Genomic DNA, 17057 nt, shown 5'->3' on the forward strand with positions numbered 1-17057 from the left:
TCACTGGTTGAACCCTAATAAAGTTTTATCATCCACAACATCCTTTGGCAAGCAATTCCACAGATCTGCTGCATGTAAAACTACCACTCTTGTTTGGAACCCAGTTCATGCACAACAAAAAACAACTGACAGTCCATCCCCATCCAACTTTTCTGTGATAATGTTAAGCAGCCATGCAAATTAACAGCAGTGGCATTATTCAGATTTGGCTTTACATCATCCATGAAGTTGTGCTGACATATTGCAGACTAGCAAATGCTCATCTTCTGCAGAACCTGCTTGGAAAAGGCACAAACCCCCTAACAGCTAATAAGAGAATGCATTCAAAAGATTTTCTGGCCTACACAAATAATTGAACAATTTGAACAATCTCTAGGGCTTGGTTTTCCATTGCATGGCAGTAATGGTGTAATACTTGGAGAAGCTGTGTATAAAGCTCTATGGGCTGGAAAGGAAGTAAATTCCATTAAAATCCTATGAAGAAAAAAAGGTGCAGCACTGGACAATGTGGTGCTCAAAAATATGCTGCAAGAGACAGAAAAAAAGTATATCTTAATTTTAAAAATGTCATTGTTCAAAGGTATAATATTAGTCCTTCCAGGTTTTCCTGATGGCTGTGAGTAATAGGGCTCTGCTTTGCTCCCCAGTGAGTCAGTGGTGTGCACCACCCCACAACATTTATGGCTTTCCATTTATCATTGTGCAGCATTTTGTCCCCATTCTTGTGTGTTTTCCTCTGCTTCTGCCATTTGTGCCATTCCAATGAGGCAATTTAACTGGGATGTCAGTAAGCAGCAAAGCAGGGAGTCTCTCTGAGGAAGGAGCCATCATCTCCAGTGTCTCCAAGGAGGGATCTGCAAAGAATGGCAAGGAGGATGCCAAGCCAGAGAGTCACTGTGGCAAGGGAGGAACAAGAAAGGGAGGAGATGAGGAGGGAGCTTGCCACCTTTCCCTGCAGGACTCATGCAAAGCACTGATAATGTGTGTTTTATTCATTCCTTGCCTTTGTTCTCTAACCATCTCTTGAGAGACATTTCAAAGAAAGGGAGGTGAGGAATAGACTAAAAGTCTCCTTTTAGATTGAGGAATGTAGGCTCCACCCTTGCTCCCAGCTCCATCCTTTTTGTGCTGCTGCAGCTGGGGAGTCTCCCTTGAGGCTCTAACATAAACCTGGGCTTGGTCCTAAGCCAAATGGTCCAAGGATCAACGGAGCCATTTTCTGCTCCAAGCTCAGGGCTGGCCTTTCATTACAGTGCTGGGAGGTCAAGAATCCCTTGGGAAAGGACTCCATCCCTTGCACCACAGGGAGCTGGAAGGATGCAGGGGTGACCGTGAGCAGCCAGGTGAATGTCATCTCCTTGTGTGATGCTGCTGTGCAGAATGTCCTGGACATGCCCAGGAGGAGCCACGACCTGGATTTATTTATGTGCACAGCAGCACGGGGCAGCCATGGGAACGGTCTGCCCCATTTTCCAGCCCACACTTCAAAGGAGATGTTGGCAGGTTGGAAAGGCATCAGGGAAAGGTGCATGAGCAGCCTGAGATCTGTAAAACTTTATGGTAGGAGACTGAGAACTCAGTGGAATTCTTCTGTTTGAAGGAAGGCTGAGGGGTGACTTGCTTGTGGTCTACAAGTATGAGCATGGGGAAAATGCAACAGATGTTCCAAGCAGAAAATAAGCCCATAATAAAATCTAGTGGTTGGGTGTTGATGCTAGATACATTCAGAACAGAAGGCAAGTAAAAAAAACTGACTGTAATTAGCCACTACTTACTGGAGTAAAGTTGGATTCTCAGTTTCTCTTTTAAATCTAGAGTGGATGACTTCCTGAAATCTCTTCTGCAACATCTAAAGATGGAGAAGAGCTCATGGGAGATGATTTTGTATCAGGGTTATACAGCAGTTCAGATGACCATCATGAAGGCTCCCATGGCAAAACCGAATGTACATCAGAGTTGATGTTCCAGGCCAAGTGCCTTTGGTCCTTACTCTGACAACTCTTGTGTGACCCTGGGTGCACTGGGAAACCCACATGGTCCATAGTCACAGTGTGTTTATGTACCCCAGAGAGATGAATGGGAGAAATGTTTCCATACTGGGTAATCAGGATTAAATCTCACTGAGATTACAGCATTCAATGTCAGCACCTCTGAAACTGAGATAAAGAACAAGAATAAGTAAAAAAAAAAATAGCCCCCTTTTATTTTCACACAATAGATCTGCTATCAACAGCAGCCGACCTGCTTTCAACAGCAGCCAATCTGCTAGCAATGATATTAAAATGTATTATTGTGTTCAGAAAATGTACAATTTTTTGGTCTAGTTGGTGCCCTCACCTAAAGCCAGTGTGATCTGGCCAGTTGGGAAAAAATTGTGTCTGGTCACTTGAGCTCAGGGAGATCCACTAGGTTACCTGTTTGGATTCAGATCTCCACAAGACTAAATCTTATTTAAAAAAAAAATACCTAATGTGTGTGGATTATCATGTGCATGTCTGGAATAGAGAATCTCGGGTTTAGGTGTTTGGCTGGAAATGTGTCCCGGGTGAGGTTCTCACTCCCATTCTGCAGTGACCTCTGCTGGCAAGGGCAGCACCCGGGATCTCCCTCCTTCCTTCCCTCCCTCGCTTTGTCTGGAGGTGTTCCATTACCCTCCGTGTCAGTGCGGGGCAACACGGGTAAGGTAATGGAGCTGTCATACAAAAGCAAAAAAATGCCATGGGGCCTGTGAAGGTGGTAGTTAAACAGAGATAGTAAAATCTGATTAACAGCAATGATAGAGGAGTGTCAACATACGCCAGTCTCGATGATTAAAAGAGAAAGTAGCTGGAAATTAGCAATTGTTATAGGTAGCTTAAGGATATTGTTATTTTTTTCACCTTTTGAAACTTCCCTTGGGGCATGTGTCTGCCGGTGAATCACTGAGGTGTTTTTCCAGGGCGTAAGGAGCTGCTGTCATGCAGCGACTCATCAGAGATGCCCCTTGCTCTTCTGGAGGGATCTGTGCTTTTAGTGGCAGAGTCTCTGTGGCTGTAAATCACATTAGTGCAATTTACCTCATTGCTTTCTTACCCTGACTGTGAATCTGGCTCCAAATATTCACATTACAGTTGTCCAAGAGCACCTACGAGCACTGGGTTAGTTCTTGGCCCTTGGACAAGTCCCAGTGTTCACTGTTGCAACTTGCCTTCTTATAGCTGATTTTTTTTTTCCTATGTAACTTGTTTTTCTTTCTGTGATCACCATTTGTTTGCCACTTCAGGCCCATTGTGTTTGCACCCCTGTGACCAATAAACCCCTATTTCCATGCTGGTTGCAGAGAGGAGCAGTGTTTGTTTCTAGGTGATATTCTCAACTCAGTGCAGGTGGAAATGCTGAAGTCCCGGCTGCCTGCCTGTCCTGACCGTCACTGTCTAAATATGCAGGGCCAGTTCTGACTGTGAGCAGCAGCTCAGAGCCAGAGCACGAACAGGGCCAAGAGGGCAAAATTAGCTTACAAATTAACATGCAATGTGTAACCTGAGTTTTGGCTGTGTGCTGGTGCTCTCAGAGAGCAGCCAGGGGCTGGTGTCTGAGGAAGAGGATAACAGCAGGGCAGCACAGAGCAGATAGCACCAGCCTGCTCTGCCAGCCACCAGTGACTAATCTGACCCAGGTGAGCTAATCTATAAGGGGTTGATGAAAAATTACCCATTTCCCATCACCTGTGTCTATAACGCAAGTAGCTCCAGCTCTTGGGGACATCCTGGTCCAGGAGGCTACAAGAGTTTGTAGCCCCAAAATCCTTCAGAGGGCTTGGGGTTGCAGTGGCAAATGGAGATGGAATGTATTCCTTCCCCTGCTGAGGAAGTGGTTCATGAATAATTGTGTTCCCTGAGGAAACTGCCCAGGGCCAAGTGCTGGAAGGCAAAGAAAAAGGAGAGGGAAGCTTTATGACTCCAGCATGGCCAGAATGGTTCTAAGCACCAGCAGACAACTAAGTTCATGTCTGCTGAAGTTCTTCTCGTGGTGAAACCCTTCAGGCAAACTCAGTTTTACCCCTCCATGGCAGAACACCCTGCCACCTCCACACTGCTGCATAAGAAGAAGTGGCACATCAAAGCCTGAGCACCACAATTTCTTCATGTGCCCCCTGTTAGACAATTCCCTGGACATCCTGGTCAGGGCCAAACCACCACTACATCCCCTGTGCTGGGAGCAGACCACCAGCCCAAGCAGCCTTGCTGCCTTCTACCCCTCCCAGTTGACCCCCAGTACTTTATCTGGATCACTGACAGTCCTGGTTAGATAATGTGGCTCTCCAGGGCCTTGCAGAAGACTCGCAGCTCTTCAGGTCTATCCTGTGAACTCCTGGGATTTCATGAACTTTGTTGCATCCAAGGTGCAGGGGAATCTCATAAATCTTCCCCTGCCCTGTTGTATGCTGTTTAGTGCATCTTATCACGTTCGACATCTCTAGTTATAGTAATCACTTTTAAAAATGTACTTCTGCCATGTCAGTAATTAATCAAATGCCTTTGTTTCATTAGCCATAATAATTCCTTTGGTTTCATGCTCTTAGGTGTTCCTCTTTATAAACCCCTCCTGACGAGTCTCTCCTCCTTAGCACCCCGTCACTCCAGATGCTTTAACATTGCTGATAAGGTGTTTAATGGGAAGACTATGAAAATTTCTCTTCTCGTATCAGACTGGGATCTAAAAGGGCTGGGATCACCATCAGGTCTGCTTTGCAGCTGCAAATGCTGGCTATGCCCTTTGATCCCTGTAGCTCCTGACTGACTCCAGAGAGCTTCCCCTGCAGCTCCTGGCCCACCCCTCCTGCAAGGTCCTGTGTTGGTTTGAAAATAATAGGATCAGTTCCTAGAGGCAAGGCAAAGTCCTGGCAGTCTGTAGAGGAAAAGGTTATGAGTGAGCAGGCTGTGTGGATTTTGGTAGAAGTGGAAGAAAATGAAAAGGATGTCCAAACCCAGCACTGTATCTGTGCTGATAAGAGAGCAGCAAAGGTGAAGTCATTGCATGTGTCCCCCACTAAAAACTGGTGTGTGAGGACATCACCTGTCACAGCAATGTGCACATCCAGCTGACTGCTGAAGCCTGGTTATTCAGTATCTCTAACTCTGAAATTTGTGCCACTGCTGTACACTTCAGAGTCGTGCTGTGTAACCAGAACTTCTCCTCTTCTCTTCTCTTCTCTTCTCTTCTCTTCTCTTCTCTTCTCTTCTCTTCTCTTCTCTTCTCTTCTCTTCTCTTCTCTTCTCTCTTCCTCTTTCTTTTTTCTGCTGGAATCATTCCTTTTTTTCTCTTTTACTTTTTAAATCAAGGAAAAAAAAATAATTCTGGCATACTTGGAGTATAATAATTGTATAAAGTCGCTGGCAAACAATCTTTGCCCAAACACGCATGCAGAAGGTGAGTTCTCACAATTATGGTTAATGCAAAATGAAGTCAGATTATAGAGGCCTCCAGCATGATTTCTAGCATGATAATGATGAGAAGAGAAGATTAGGCTTATCACAGACAAAGCCTGTGTGCTGAGATTTTTAGTAATTCAAAGATAGCCGCCCTGCACTTACACTGCTTATCTGCTGCATGGTGTTCACAAACGCTGTAGCTTTGCAAAGTGAGGCAAAGGAGGGATTTTCTGCACTATTTTTCACTCCAAAACTGCAATGGTGCAGGCATCACCTCCATCTCCAGCACGTGGAGCAGCTCTGTGGGCTCAGCTGGGAAGCGCTGTGTGCCTTGAGGTGCACAGGTGCTGCTCATTACCTGGCTGCTCAAGCAGTTTGGTTTTTTGGTGGGGTTTTTGTGTTTTGGCTTTTTGGTTTGTTTTTTTCTTTAATTTTGGAGGGAGGCCTTATCTGAACCTCCTACAGCTCTGTGCATCTGCCATGGGAAGGCTGGGAAGTCTCAGAGAGCCTGGTGGGAGCCTGGAGCAAGGCTCGCCCCCTCTTTTGTTCAGTGAGGAACTCCAGAGCAAAGCCCAGAGCTGTTATGCCCTGGTGGAACGTGAAGTCGGCAGAAACTGCCTAAGTGCTGGGCATGGCATGGATCCAAAATTCCTTACACGTCCATATTCCCACTCCATATGGCACTGGATTGTGATGGGGACTGTCTCAGAAGAAATGAGTCTGAGTGTGGTTTCCTACCCCCTGATGGGTCCTGCCAGAGGGCTGGTCAGCTCATGGCAGCTCTGTTTTAGCTTTTTGTCATTGCTTTGCTTTTGCAGCTCCATCAGGACCCTTGACCTCATAGCACTAAGTTTCTCAGCTCTGATCGTTGTGTCTGAAAATTGTGTCACTTTGCCTTGATCCCAGTGAGGGTCTGTCTCGGCTGGCAGAGAAAACCCTGTGTTCTGGATAACCCAAATTTCACAAGACAGCAGGACACGAAGAAATGCAGCCTCTGAGCAGCCATCATGTGAAAGAGCCCAGCTGGAAGGGAGCCAGGCTGCAGGAAGGGCAGTGCTGAGTCAGGCTGAGGGGTCACCTACACTGCATCCTGTCCATGGCCAACCTGCAGCCAGTGCTCAGCCAAAGAGCACAGGAGCAGGACAAGGACAGAGATATTTCCTCCACTTCATCCTTCCAGCTTCTGGCAGTCTGGAGTTTAGGGCCTTCCTGATCCAGAGCTGTATCTTCATCTCTGCAGTCTAGGGACCTTTTCTCTCAAGAATTTTCTAATTGTATTTGGAGCCCGTTTATACCTTTGGCCTCCAGGACATCCTGTGGCAGTGGGTATCACAAAGTGCTTATGTGTTGGGTGTGTTTGCTCTAAACCTGGCACTTCATCATGTAAAGTCTCCCCAGTCCTCACAAGATGGGAGACACATTTTTATCCCATTCTCCAGGCCATTCCTCATTTCACACACCTCTCTCATCTGCTGTCCCAGTGGTCTCTTCACCAGCTGAGCAGTCCCAGCCCATGTGATGCTTCTTTATTTTTGAAGACTTTCCATAGATTTGATCATCCCTGTTGATCTCCTGTGAACATTTCTGGCCCTGCTCTGTTTTTCCTGGGCACAGTGATCAGCCCTGCCTGCAGGGTTACACACCATCAATGTACACAGCAGCACAGAGATGAGAACAGCTGTCTTTTTTTTTCTCTGTTTCTTTCCTAGTAGTTCCTGATGCTCAGTTTTGCTTTCTGAGTGCTGCTAGACCCTGAATTATGTATTTACAAAGCACTATCCACACTGATTGCAGTGTCTTTCCTGAGAAGAAATAACTAATGTAAGGTCCATTACTGTACAGACATTATTAGGCTGTGGTTTTTGCCCTGTAAGAGTCAGTTTGCATTAGTTATCAAGAAACTTTTAATATGCTATTTCATCTTTTGCTACTGTTAGATCACAGTCACTGGTAGAGCAGGATTTTCTGTGTCTCTCCACAACCAGCATTAGCTGTTTCACTTTTCAAAATCAGCCTTCACTTTTTAGCAACTGGGCAAGATTAGTACAGGGATAATACTTAGGGTCTCATCCTTAAGGGAAGTACTGGATAAAACCCACCAAACTCTGGGGTTTGTGCCTATAGGATGCTCTTCACAGGACCAAAGGTGTGTTGGACATCTCAGAAGCAGAGATTACACCAACACCTCATTTCTTGAATTACAAACATCAATCCTTGCCTCATCCTGCTCCAGGGATACAGAGTTGAGATGCCTGATTAGTGAGCTGGGTGTAATGGTGATGCTTTGGGGCTACTCCAGGCACTGGAATGAGTCCAGGCTGTGGGGTACAGCAATGGGCCCTGAGCTGTGCAGGTTGCAGATTGGATTCCATGTTCCATTTTGAAATCAAGTTTTTTGGGGTTTTTTTTGTTTGTTTGCTTGTTTGTTTGGTTGGTTCTTTTTGTTTTGTTTTGTTGGGGTTTTTTGGTGTTGTTTGTTATCTTTTAAGTTGTTTTTATTGATTAAGTTATTTTTATTGATTTTCTTTATGAAGCTTTAAATATCCCAGAATGCTTATATTTCAAAGGCATGACTCTTCTGAGTCTGGTCTTTGACAGTGGCAAAAAATGCATATTTGTGACCTTGAATCCCTCAGGTCATTTGTTGGTTATCTCATTCCATGAACTAGGATCTTCTTCCCTCTATATACAGAGTCTATATATTTGACTCTATAAATCCTAGGGGTGCTGTGGAGGAGCCATTGATCTATTGCCTTGGGAAGCAGGGAAAGAGGAAAGAGTGGAAGCAGGGAAAGAGTGGAGCTGGGGATGGTTTTTGAGGCTTCCATTTGATCATGTTTGGCTGTGGCAGGGTGGGAAGAAGGAGCCGGCTCTCCCTGTGACAGATGCTGGGGAGGCAGAGCCAGGATAGGTCGCTTCCGATGGGAGCTCACGGTATGAAATAAATAAGGGGAAAGTGAGAGTGAAAGACACATTGTATAAGATGTGCAACTGGCAAGGTGCCAGCATAAATATTCATTGAGTATGTTAATTAGCAACTATTGCTGTTACTCATTAACTAATTTATTCAACAAATAGCATTCAGGCCACTCTAGAACACTGCATACTGTTACTGCTAAAAGGGGTATCAGTTTCCCTGGCTGTCACCTGGAGACATTGATACCCCCCCATCTTTGCAAGTACTTTGATGTGTGGAGATGAAAACTGCTGCAGGGGGCCAGTGGAGCACAGTGTGTCACTTATGGAGCAGGAGAAGTCCAGTCCCATTCCCAGCAACCTGCTAAGAGATTTAATTCACTAATTCAACCTCAACTGGAGAAGAACTGGCAAGTCCACGACAAGATTTCTGTTTGGACAACAGCAACAGTGTGTAAGTAGGAGAGAGTCTGCAAAGAAATGGATGGGCTCCTCTGTGAATTAATTATTTTTTAAAAGAGAGGAATTAAAGGTGTCTTAAAGAGTCAGCTTTTGTTGTTTCCACCAAATACTGTAAGTCCTGCCTGTCAAAACTACTGCTGGCAGCAAAGAATTGCAGAATAGGTTGGTGTTACTGAGTGGCTGTATGATAAAACAGAAATGGAATTTAGTGTTGGAAAGTGCAAAGTAATGCACTGCAGAGAAAAACAATCTGAATATTACATATGTAATGAGGGCTTCTAATATACCAATTACCAATCAGGAAAGGGAAACTGAGGTCACTGGGGACAGTACTATGAGATTATCACACCACCAGTGAGTGCTCAGTAGTGATCAGAAAGGCAAATGGGATGTTGGTAATTACAGGAAACAGAATACAGGGAAAAAAAAAAAAGAAAGATATTATTAAGCCATTACTCCAATCCAAGTACATTCAAATAGCCTGGTTCCCCCATCTCAAAAGCTCAGAGCAGAACTATATTACATCTGTAACTGTGACAGAATATGGTGTGATATTTATGGAGAAATAACTTCCATGCAAAGACTGAACAAGTAGAAAGGAATCTACCTTATGGGGAAGAAAGTGATGATGAAAGGCAACATCTGAGAAAAAAATGTTTTCCATCCCAAATGGCACAGAAAAGGTAAATAAAGACAGCTGTTCTTACAATAGAAGAACTGAGACACATGCAAAGAAACGATCAAGCAGCAAACTCAAATAAGAAGAAATACTGCTTCATACCACATCTAACGGGTTGGTGGAACTCCTTGCCCAGGGTGTTATGGGGGCCAAGAATATAACTGGTTCCAGGAAAGGAACAGAAACAATCATGATGAAAAATTCCTTTAGAGTCTGCTAAAGCAGAAGTTGAGGGAGTTGTTGGTTGCTACGAGCTGTGTGGAGGCCATGCCCACAGGAGGATTTCTGCATCGTGCCCTGCTTTGGACTCTGCAAACCTGCTGCAAGTCACTGCCAGAGAGAAGGTCCTGGGCTATCTGGACTCCTGGGTGGCTGTGTGTAAGTGTTTTTATGTCAGTGCTCTGCACTGAGGACTGAGATCCCTTTGAGGTCCCTTCCACATCATCTTCTCTAACTGGACTTTGGAGAGGAATCCTGATCTATCAGTCTCTCTAGCCATCTGCTCTCTACCTCAGCACCCAGATAAAATGTGTCACTCAGCAATGGCTTTAGCTTCATGGTGTATCTTACAGTACCTAAGACAAATGGACCTTCACAAGCAGCTGAGACACCAGTGGTGTGCTGCAATACCCTGCAGACGTGGATTGCACCACAATCTATGACTCACTCAGAGAAAGTGGTGAGCTGCTCCTTGTGGGCTGCTTGCTCCCACAGCAAGGGCTTTGCAGCAAGAGACTCAGGCAGCAGCACTTGTAAATTCAGGTGTGGCAGTAGGATCCCCATGTACTGTGCCTGTACTAGCAGAACTTTAGAGCATCCTGACAGGAATTTCGTAGAATCCTAGAACCCTAGAGTGGTTTGGGTTGGGAGGGACCTTAAAGATCATCTCACTCCAAGCCCCTTGCCATGAGAAGGAACACCTTCCACCAGACCAGGCTGCTCAAAACCCCATCCAGCCTGGCCTTGAACACACCCAGGGATGGGGCAGCCACAGCTTCTCAGGGCATTTGCCCATTGTAACTCTGTTCTCAGGCACAGCACTTAGTCCAGGGTCCATTTGCAGTAAGTGGTTGCCATGTGAACAGCTTTAACCAGGCATTCCAGGCACAGGCACTGCCTTTCCCAACTGGCTGCAGTGCCCAGGAGTGCTGCTGCCCATGTTTAATTTAGTGTACATGTGGCTTCTGTGCCTGGATTCAATTACAGGATTAGGTCCACAAGGACAGGAGAGATGAATTTGTGAATCAAAGCAGTGCAAATTTATTTCCTATGAAGGGCAACATTTTCATGTGAGGCCAAAGGTAGAGCAGCTCCTCAAAGAAAACCCCAGTGATTCTTATCTCAGCTGTAAGGAATGTGTGCATTTTGGAACTACACCATGAATGATAGTAGGATGCTGAGCTGGAAAGTAAAGAAGCTGGAACAGAGGTTCGAGGACTCTGAACCTCAAGAAGGAATGGCCTGGAGGAAAACCCTAACCAAAACTAAAAAAAAAAAAAAGGAAATAAAGGAGCAAATAAAAACATAGCTGACATTTATGCAGTACCTGAGACAATGACCTCCTAGTAGAACTTCTTAGAACTGGTGTATTTTAAATGAAATGTAAAGTGAAGTAGCAATTAACTAAAAAGGCAGTCCAAGTCCAGCCCCTACAACAAGTTGCAATATGTAGAGAAATATGTATGAAATTCTTTGATGGGGGTTTAAAGTGTGAGATAAAAGTGGTGTTGAGAAAACAGTATTCTCTTTCTCCTATCTGGTCCATCACCACCAGTGACTGTGGGTTGGTCCTGGTAACTGCACAGCATTTGGTGCTGCTGCTTTTTAGGGTGGTTGAGACTAAAAGAAAAAAATGAAGATGCACCCTGTTCCCAAAGTGTTGGATGCATTTTATTAAAGCATGAAAAATATCAGTGAGCCTGACATTACTCATGCTCAAGGTGACAAAAAGCACTGCAAAAAAGTTAATAAAAAGCTGGCCCTCTCCCTTCAGTAGCAGCTTGTGAGGACACAGACTTTGTGAGGAGTGTGGAGCTGTTCTTCCTAATCTGTGCTATGCTCTAACTTTGGAGCAGGACAAATCCACACCAAGATTTATGCACAGAATCACCACATTCCCTGGTGTGGGAGCAATGGGATGGATGTGGCACACCAGTTCATGTGGCAAAGGAGTCCCAGTGTGATGGGGAAGAGCCAGGAGACGTGGGAGGACTCTACAGCATGGGAGTAGGAGTGGAGGGGCAGGAGCTGGGCCAGCAATGCTCAGGCTTTGCCCTAAGAGATTCTTGTGGATCCACTTCAGGAAAACTCTCCCTTGCTCTCCTATTTTAATATGCTGAGAGTGTTTTCTCACATCATACAGGCTCTTTATTTTTATTATTATTATTGCCAATCTTTTCCACGTTTATTTTTAATTTGGTGCAATGGCTCATGCCCAGAAGGGCTCTTTTTAATAAAATGAGGAATCTTTTCTCTTTGGATAAAGTCTTCATGGGAGAAGAAGATTTTAAAGTAGTCCAGGGAGGGAGGGGAAAAAAAAAGGCAATTGTTTTCTTTTAAGGAAGAGCAACATGTATCTACAAATCAAAAAGATTTCTGCAGCCTACGCTTAAAAACCCTGGAGAGTCCCTTGCAGGGAGGATATCACCTCAGGGAGAGTCCATCCTCACTCCTTCCAACCCACCACGTGCTGCTCTGGGTGCAAATGAAGTTTACCCTTGCGCGGGAATAGCTGCAAGCCCTGGCTCCAAACCCAGCCAGCCTCTCTCCCCTCCCATGGGAAGCTGGACAGAGCAGTGCACACAGGCTGGACACCACATCCCTCCTTCTGCTCCCCAGCAGGCATGGGGATGTGCTGGGGCTCCAGTCTGTTCTAGACCAGCTCTGGGAGCCTGTCTGGGGACAGAGCCCTCGGCCCATCCAGCCTGACATCCCTCAGACACACAGGCAGTGTCTTCACTGAGGTCCAGAAGGAAATAACTGAGCAGTGTGGGATCACAGTTACTGCTCCTCCCTTGGGAATTCAAGGCATTATTTTGGATGAACCCAGGCCAAAAAATTCTTTAACGGTGTTTGCAGCAGAGGTGAGGGAAGTGAACAGTCCTGAGGGAAATGTATTTCAAATACTGGCAAATACTGTCATTTCTAGCTGATGTCTAACTCAATTGCAAATCCTTCCTTTGTCTAGTCACTAAAATAAAGAGTATTCTTTAGTAGCTGGTTATAGAAAGCAGACCAAAAAAAGGTGATTTTTCATTTGGAGCAAAGGCAGTGCTGTGGGTGTTTTGTCTAGTGCCATGCATAAAGATTTTTTTAATGTCCCCCAAGGAACATCTCTTTAAAGCAGCCTGTCAGCTTTACACTTTAATCCATTAAGCTACAAAATACAGATAAATGAACAGAAAAATACCTATCTTTAAGCTACTGTTGCTTAATCTGTTTCAGTATTTACATATTTAGCAGCAGACAAATAATGGGCTCGCTCATTAGCAAGAATTTGTTTTGTGCCACTTTTATTTTCTTTGCAGCTTTGTTGGAACCTGATCACCCACCCAACAATACACTGGGGGAGCTAATGTCATTTCATATGATTTAGCTGCAAGGCACATCTTGGACTTCCAAATGCTTGCATGCATTGTTTCATTCACAGTATATGTTGTCCCACTCCCTTTTGAATAAGGACAAATATTTTTACATATGCAGGTCATCAGCCAGCTCAGGCCCATTCTGTTTTGACTGGGTGCTGAAGGACTGCACTCAGAAACCAGTCACATGGATTCCCGCTCCTGCCTCATTGTCCACATGTCCCCACAATCAGTCAGTTGTCCTGCTTGGCTTTTTTTGCCTGGAGCAGCTGAGTAAAGCCACATGCTCTCTGGATAATCAAACAGCTGATGCTCGGGGCGTGCGTTGCCAATCGTGACTCAGTAGATATGGAGACAGTCGCTAGCTGCCCTTATGATTTGCTCCTCGTGGCTCCTCAATAGGCAGTAGCACAAAGGGATGAGGACAGGCATTCAGGTCACATGCACCACCAAAACCATGGCATGGCAAAGCTTGTCTTTGTTTGTAAGCCTCCAGCCAGGCCTTCATTTGCTGCACCTGGATGGCACATCCTTGAATGTAGCTCTGCACCTACCCACTGCACCCACAGACACAGCTCTTCCCTATCCTCTCTTTCAAATGCTCTTATTTTGCAGAGGAAACTTGCTGGGGATCCATTGCCCAGTCTAAGGACAGAACACATGCACAGAGACCCCATTCTTCCGTTTAATGAGATGCCATCTCCATTTAACTACTTTCTGGCAGAATTTTCAAGCGTTGCAGATCTCACATTCCAATTACATCAGTCGGTATTTTGCTCCTTGGCAGAGGCCACTGCCTTCAGCAGCTTGCTGCATTCACCACCAGTAGCAGTGATTACCTCCAAAACAGGGCCACAGGCCTAAATAAGCAAGTTACACGCAAGGAGCCAGATCCTTGGCCCAGCTGGGGCCGCTTTGCCCAGCTCCAGCAGCACAAAGCTGTCACCAAGCCAGCCCAAACAGCTGTTGGAGGATTCCCTTGGCGCAAAAGAATTCCTGAATGGCAAAAAGCCACTAAAGCAACTCCTACACAATCTCACTCACTGGTCCCCAGAAATCCCTGACAGCTGGGGAGGCACAATGGGGCCAGAAGCACCTGTTACCATTCAGAGCGGCCCAAAGGCTGCTCTATAGGGCAATGAATGGCAAAAGGAGCACCCAGGATCTTTGGGAGCCCTTTTGGGAGCACACAGACAGGCCTTCATCACCTCGCCGCCGCAGCCGGAGGTGCAGCGTGGGAATGTTTGTTGGAGGCATTGGCAGAATCAGGAACTCAAGGCACTCCGTGTGAGGCTGTGCTTTCTGACCTTTGTGTGTGTGGAGATGGGGAGACAGGGAAGAAGGGAGCCTGGAGGCCTGCAGGGGGAAGGAGCCTGGAAGCAGAGCCAGGTTTCTCAGCCCTCTCAGTGTGGGCCCACCTCAGGTGTCAGCCTCCTCCTGGAAATTTGTAGCCATCTATTATGGTAGCAAATATTGTAGCTCAGCACCTTATTTAATTTGTCATTTCCGGTCAAACCCAGAGTTTTCTCTCAACCAAGAATACCAGAATCTTCTCCTTCATCCTGCTTGATCTCACAGTCAGTTCACCTTTGCTAATTCCTGTTGTCACTGGCCCCCAGGTGTCATCATGCCCCCAGCTCATCTCTTGGACAAATACAATCCTCTCTTATTTAGTGTTTATCTGCCACAGTGTTCCTCCAGGTCACAGAGTCATGGAATGGTTTGAGTTGGAAGATCATCTAGTCCCAGCCCCACTGCCATGGGCAGGGATGTTGTTTGCTAGGTTGCTATTCACTAGATAACTGATGCTCTTAGAAATTCTGTTCTACTCAATTTTTGGGTCTGATGTCTGAACTTCACTAATCCTTTGGCACATGGGAGCTGATCCGTCCCTTAGAAACACAGAGCTATCCCAGGAGAGGATGCTTCTTTCTGCAAATAGCCATAAAATTCTGTGCTGTGTGTCTACAAAATTTGTAAAGTAGATTGAAGCCACAGATTATGCTCAGGCTCAGGGGCTAATGTTTAGGCCAATTTTTCTTTTTTTTTTACCCAGGATCAATTTGTGTCTGAATTTCTAAAAGTTATATAAATGGTGCACAGTACAAAGAAAGCAGTTGTTATTTTTATTTTATTATACACACACCCCCACCAAATTCCAAATAAATAAATAAAATATATTCAGCTCTGTTAATAATATTTTTCCTATCCCCTGCTTATCCTGGGATTCTTTCCAGCCCTAGACAGATTTCACTCAAGTGACAGTATCAGCATCAAGATTTCATGCAGCATCTGAATGGAGCATTGTCTCTGTGCTGTGCTCTTAACACGCTCTTGCTCTTATTAATTGGGTACTTAATAAGAATTTGTGAGGAATCCACCTTTCATATATTGCCAGTATGAAAGGGATTAATATAGAAGAGATCTAACAAAGGAAACAAAGACAAGCCCTGACCCAGAGACCTCCTAATCAAGGATTTAGACAGTACACAACAGGTGAATACCCTGGTAGGATAAATGGAGACAGGAAGGAGGAATGGAAGACAAGTGCATTTGCCTAAGCTAATAATCACAGTGATCTCAAGAGTCACAGGTGGTCACTAGCTGAACCCATGACTCAACAGCCAAAAAACTTTAGTCCAAAAGCTCACAAGATGAATGTGCTCTATGTGAGCACAACTCAAAGCATTTAAAAGCCACTGGAAAGACTTCCATTAATGAGGCCTGAGGAGCTGAAATATTCACCTCCTGGCTTTAATCATTATTGGATGCAAATTTGTGGATGCAATAAAGACAGTGGTTTTATGGCATGTTCTAATCCCTCAGTAACTATTCTCAGCAAATGCCTCTGTGTTCCTGAGGTGATAAATTACCTGTCTCTTTCCCTCTGAACCACACAGGCTAATGCCCTTTGGGACTCCACTTTTAGTAGCAGTCTCTCCTGACACTAGCAAGCCACAGGCACCAGCTAGCTTTCATCTCATGTGATATCTCTTCCTGCTCTATTAACAGATTTCAAAGCAACACTTTTCAACCTCTACCCGTTTTTGAAGATTGGAACTTTCTGACATTCAGGGGTGTCCTTAAAAACTTGCCTAACCCTTCCAAGCACAGTAGGTGGTCTAAGAAGAGCTATTCCTACTCCTGAAATTTTGACATTCCTAGCTATTCATTGGAAAAGTTGCTCCAAATGGAAAGCAAGCTTAACATTTTAGTTCATCAAGTCAATGATTTTCCATTGCAGCTCAGAATAATGCAGGTGAGATCAGGTAAGCATGCAATGAGGGAGAGATTAAAATTGCTGTAAGTTGGTGATGAAAGACCACTCATTCATACAAGGATATGTCACCAAGCATTTTTGGTTTGTACAGGTTATATATACTCCCTAGATATGTGCCAGAGGAGCATTTCTGCCACAGAGTAGAACTCTGAGAACAAAGTCCTCAGTAGTTTTGTGTAATACTGCACTAGATATGGCAAAAGTAACTCACAGAGGTAGCCAAATTCAAAGCCAGTGGATACAGACTGTCAGCTGGTCTGTGCTGCAGTGTCACTGGTGCAGCCACATCAGGCAGGGCATAGAGACACCCCTTCCTCGGACAGGTTTTTACAAACAGAACCCCTTGCTTTGCTGTTCTGGGATAACACATGTGCCCCTGGGGGTGGAGGTGAAATAAGTCACACTACCAAAAGCACAGTTCCGCTGATAGGAGCTACATTCACAGTAAGGCATTTTGCTGGTGGAGAATACTGTTCAAGCTGTACTGGCAGAGTAGAGGGATGTGGACCTGATCCGAGAGAAGCTGGCAGGTTTGCATACTGTGTGTTATTCCTTTCCAACCTTCTCTTCTGAATAAAAAATGGTGTGGAGTCTAATTTCCTCTCTGAATAAAACATGAATATAGATAAGACAAAGTAAGGACCCAAAGACCACAGCAGCATACTTTCTTGTTCTCCTTACTATTCAACATCATGGCAGCTCACATATAGAGCAGCTCTAGAAAC

The sequence above is a fragment of the Melozone crissalis genome, unplaced genomic scaffold, assembly GCF_028551555.1.
Source record: "Melozone crissalis strain CALT ecotype California unplaced genomic scaffold, PUWL_Pcris_2 ptg000056l_1, whole genome shotgun sequence".
NCBI lineage: Eukaryota > Metazoa > Chordata > Aves > Passeriformes > Passerellidae > Melozone > Melozone crissalis.